This window comes from Bidens hawaiensis, unplaced genomic scaffold, assembly GCF_021521415.1.
Source record: "Bidens hawaiensis isolate Kalapana, Puna unplaced genomic scaffold, B.hawaiensis_p1.1 tig00022669_1, whole genome shotgun sequence".
Lineage (NCBI taxonomy): Eukaryota > Viridiplantae > Streptophyta > Magnoliopsida > Asterales > Asteraceae > Bidens > Bidens hawaiensis.
In genome coordinates this window covers 272,501-278,182 of record NW_027493534.1, presented here as the reverse complement: position 1 = coordinate 278,182, position 5,682 = coordinate 272,501, and positions in this window count along the sequence as shown.

Genomic DNA, 5,682 nt, shown 5'->3' with positions numbered 1-5,682 from the left:
AAATATGATCAAGAGTGGTTCGAATATATATATAAAGAATTTCTTTTTTTATACTTCTTACTATTAGATAGTGTCCATAAATCTCATAATAGGTCCCCAAAGATTCATAGTGAATTTCGATAGGAACTTCTCTTGCAGCAATAATGTAACGATTCCGGCAAAATCAGGTATACCCTAACCGGTATATACTATTTATGTGTTATTTAATAATGAATATGTGAATTATGATGCGTTTATACAAGTATGTATGATTCATAGTACGAATTATACTCGATTATACAGTTAATCGTATTGGAAATACGATTAACCGAATAACGGTTATGGAAGCCCGAACGATCGGGGATTGCATTATAGACGAAATATATATTATTTAGTGATGTTTACGAAGTATTAAAGCTTCGGGATAAGTGAATTAAAGCACAGAAAAAGGATTTCGATTTAATGATACGTCGGTACGTTAAACGAGACCTTTAATACCAAACCGAGCAAGAGACGATCGATCAAGCCGAAAAAGATGCACAATTATTAATACTATGATGTTTTAAGTTAATAAATGTCATGGTTTAAGTTTTAAATCGGTTTTATATAAATTTCATTTTTAAGCCGAAAAACGACCGTTTTAGCCTCGTTTTAAGCCGAATTAGACGTTTAAGCGAAAAACGAACTGAACCAGATTATCCAAAACATTATCCAGATTACGAGAATCTGAATATGTGGCCACAAATGAAGATGTGGGTCCCACCCCACCCTCCAATATGGTCCGATCGGACCATTTGCCTTCATTTCATTTCATTTTTCTTTTTGCAACCACATATCCAACAATCCCTTTATTCTCTCAAGACCAAGAACCAAAAACCAAGCTTTTTAACAAGAAAAACCGAGGTAAAAATCGTATTATGTACGTGTTTAAGTTCGTTTCTTGAGTTTTCTTTCAAGAAAATGAGGTTTCCAAGTGAAAAAGGGTGAAAACCCGAGATGGAACCGATTCTTGCATGATCAAGTGATGTATACGGGTTATACAAGGGATCTTGGTCCAAGAAAGGAGTTAAACGAACCAAAAACGAATTTTTACGGTTAAGTCGTTGTTTTTATATCATAACCGAAACCATGAAAGAAATGGCTTGATTGTGGGTGTAACTTGCTTGGTGTGGTGTTATTGTGCTTGTAGGTGTTGTATCTAGTTGCTAGCAAGGGCTAGAAAGCGAGATTCTTGCGGTTTGAAGCTAGAAACTCAAGGTAGTTCGGTTTTTGTATAAGGGTTGTGATTTGGACAGATTGTGTTTCGTGTGGAATTAGGTCATGAAATTTTAGAGGGATGATCTACACATGAAAATATGAGTTCTGTGAATTTTTGGTAATTTTTGGATAAAGGATGAATATTTGGTGAATTTAATGCTCGGTTTTGGCCAAAAATGGTGAAAAATAGTTAAATATGATGAAAAATTCTGGAAACTTTCAGATAAGCTTTTTATAAAATGTATAAGACACACACAAAATTTGAGGTCATTTGGAGAAGTCTAAGTAGGCTTTTCGGTTAAACGAGTTCTAGGGTTTTCTAGCTCGGTTTTAGTGAAAATGGCATTTAAAAAGGGATTTTGGTTCTGGAAAATTTACAGGGGACTATGGAGATGGCAGGGGTCATCCAGGAAAACTTTGGGATTTTTCTAAGATCGTTTGGTATTTACGACATATTTAGTGTTTAAATGGTGTTTAAAAATAGATAAATAAATGTTAAATATAAAAATTAATTCTGGAAATATTTTTATAAAATTCCCCACTGTCAAAAAGTGATTTGTGCAAAATTTCAAGATCCGAGACTAAACGGATAATTATTTGTGCTAAAACAAACTTTTAAAGCTTAAAACGCGTAAACCGGTAAAGTTCGCATAAGCGAGCTGACTGGTGTATAAAAACCCTAAAAATGAACTATTTTCATATAATTGAGTTAAACAAGTAAAAATGAATCATCCGAAAATAAGTTGGATGATTTGAGTGTTTTTAACCTATTTAACAGTTTCCGGTACGATAATGACGGAAACGGGTCCCGCGGCCAATCGGGACATCTAAACCGAGCCCTAATTTCACAACTTAGTTAAATTATCAATTAACAACTATTTTCGGGTCGTATGTGACCAAACTCATTTTTGAAACATAAAAATGGATAACCGTGCTAGGCACGCAAAACGGGAAAAATGACTAATAGTAAATCTGACTAGTGAACTCTAAACGATATCACAATCTGAGTCCGGTGAAGTGTTTCTGGGTTAACATTGCCCCCAAAACGGGTACAGTACTGGGTTAACTGTGTCCCCCGATGTACCGGTTAACACGGTTAAAGTTATGTTAATAGTGATTGTATAGTAACGAACTTAGGGATCGTATTACAGATTTGGACTAGTAGCTGGAGTGTTGTATTACTAATTTGCCTACGATAAGGTGAGTTTCACGAGCCCCTTTTCTGAATTGTTTTCAAATATTTTCCCGAGGCGGAAGCATGTTACTAATAAAATGTTTAAGTACATACTGAACGCATGGATTTGCGTGTAATTATAAATATGTGATTGTACGGGAATCGTACGGAATGGGTACATTACTGGGTTAACAGTGTCCCCAGATGTCCCTGGAAGTGTTTCTGGGTTAACATTGCCCCCGGAATGGGTACAGTACTGGGTTAACAGTGTCCCCAGATGTCTCTAGAAGTGTTTCTGGGTTAACATTGCCCCCGGAATGAGTACAGTACTGGGTTAACAGTGTCCCCAGAGGTCTCTAATATATGATTATCATAATGATTTTTCACTGTTTATTTAAATTAGTGAAACTCACCAACTATTCGTAGTTGACCCGTTTTCTTTACATGCTTTCTAGGTACTCCCAAACTGGAGTAAGTGCTACGTGCTTGCTGATGCGTGCTATTTGTGGAAGTTTAGTGATCGTTTTGTATTAAAAATGATAATGTAATGTTGGTAAAACTTATGTGCTATCGCCTAGACGGGAACTAAACTCGGAACAATGTAATATGATGTAAATTAATGTAGTGGTGTTTTTTGTAAAAGCAATGCTGTTGATATCAGATGTGTCTGTTGCATCCCGTTTACGTTTCCGCTGCGGTTACGGGGTGTTACAAATAACACGTTGATATAGTCGCCATCGCAACCGCAAAGGACTACCTAAATTGATTCGTTTTTGCCGATAAGCTCCAATTGCATCATAGGCATTACAAAAAAAGGGTTCTTTTTTTTTTGTATACTTATAGTTATTATCTTCATTTTGATAGTTTCTACTATTACATGGATTATACCTATTTACACAAATACCCCGACGATTTCCACTCGTTAAGACATAGAGTCCACTAAGCATATCTTGAGTTGGTGCAGAAATGGGATCTCCAATAGTTGGAGACAAAAGATTCATATGAGAAAACATAAGTAAACGTGCCTCTGCTTGAGCCTCTAAAGATAAAGGCACATGAACAGCCATTTGATCCCCGTCAAAGTCCGCATTGAAGCCCTTACAAACTAATGGATGTAAACAAATAGCACGCCCTTCCACTAAAATGGGGAGGAATGCCTGTATGCCTAATCTATGCAGAGTAGGCGCTCTATTCAGTAATACAGGATGGTCATCCAGAATTTTCTGAAGTATTTCCCATACAATAGGTTTTTTTTTTTCTGAATTTGACTCTTAGCAACTCCTATGTTCGAAGCAAGATGTTTTCTAATTAGGTCACGAATTACAAATGCCTGGAAAAGTTCTATTGCAATTTCGCGAGGTAATCCACATCGATGTAATGAAAGTGAAGGGCCTACGACAATCACTGACCGCCCTGAATAATCGACCCGTTAACCAAGCAGAGTCTCGCGAACTCTTCCTTCTTTGCCTTCAATTACATCTGAAAGCGACTTGTAAATTCTATTATGATCATCCCTCATTGGCTGTCCGCAGATTCCATTATCAAGAAGTGCATCCACGGCTTCTTGTAGCAATTTTTCCTGAGATATTATTAATTCTTCTGGCGTAGCTATACTTGTTGTTAATAGATCTGTAAGAGTATTATTCCGATAGATAATTCTTCTATAGATTTCATTAATATCCGAGGTCACTAGTTTATCCTCATCTATATGATAGATTGGTCTCAACTCAGGAGGAAGAACTGGTAATAGACACAAAACCATCCATTTTGGTTCTATATTTGTTCGAATAAAATGCTTAGCCAATTCCATGCGTCTAAGCAAAAAATCTTTTCTTCTTCCAACTTTTCTATCTTCCCATTCATTCCCCGTGGGTTCCTCTTCCTCCAATTCTTTCCATTCTACCAATGAATAATCTATAATCATTCGTAAATCTAGATTTGCTAATTGTTGTCTGATAGAACCCCCCCCCCCCCGGTAGACATCTCTGGATTTCGAAATGTATCGAAGCTACGGGTAGAAAAAAAAATCCGGATCCTGTATTTCCAGGGTTGAATTTCATATTCCAATAAACCCCGTAATCGTAAAAAAGTGGGTTTTTTATCTATGGGCCTAGCAAAATAAAAATTGGGATAGGATCCCCCCCCTCAAAATCGGACGTGAAAGTTTCCTTTCATCCGGCTAAAGTTGGTCAAATAAAGAAAAAAAGAAAAAGAAAGGAGTTCTCGCTTTCAGATTCTAGAAAACTCCAAAAAGATCTACTCCTTACTCAAGTTTCCAGTGAAGATCAAGTAAAACTTTATTGTTTCTGTCTTCCTTATTATTTTTATTTAGGTTTTATGATTTCTTTATTCAATTATGACATAAATGAAATGTGAAATTCTTGAGTAGTCTACTTCCTCTCGAATGATGAATCCCGTAATTCTTAATTAAAGAGAGTACCTTAAAATTCATAAGGAATTTACTTGTCTATGTACTGTTTCATTCGATCTTTTAGGTCCCGACTTCACCTCGACGGTTAGGCCACGATGCCCTTAAAGTCTATATGCGATAGATAGACTCTTGTAACCATGACACCTTTTCTATTTGCTTACTTGAACATAATTTCTTTCTAAAAAAAAGGAACTTTTTAATTCCACAAAAGAAAAAGTTTTTTTACGAGGTATAACTATAAATTCTTATGAAATCGACCATAGATCAATTCCCTTTTTGGGGAGTGTCTTGAATACATCCCTAATTCTGAGCTTCATGTTACTCCTACCAAGAAACATGTCAGGTATGGGCATCCCGATTGGATTAAATGGGATGACAGTTTCTCATTTCGAATCTGTAAAATCAGAATTTCGATCAAATCACACACCGCAATATACTAGGTCTTCTAATTCGTTAAGAGGTTTATCTAAAAGATTCACAATATAACTAGGAAGACGTTTCAAATACCACACATACATTACCGGGTATGCGAGTTTGATGTAGCCCATTTGATATCTTCGTATCTGAGAATCAACAAACTCGACTCCGCATTGTTCACAAAATTGCGGGTCTTCCTTTTCATCTCCGATTACTCGATAATTTCCACAAGCACAAATTCCACTTTTGATAGGCCCAAAAATTCTTTCACAAAATAATCCATCTTTTTCTGGTTTATTGGTTTTGTAATGAAAGGTATAAGGTTTTGTCACCTCTCCAACAATCTCGCCATTAGGCAGGATTTTTTTGGACCAAGCACTTATTTGTTGAGGAGAAACTAATCCAATTCGGAGTTGTTGATGTG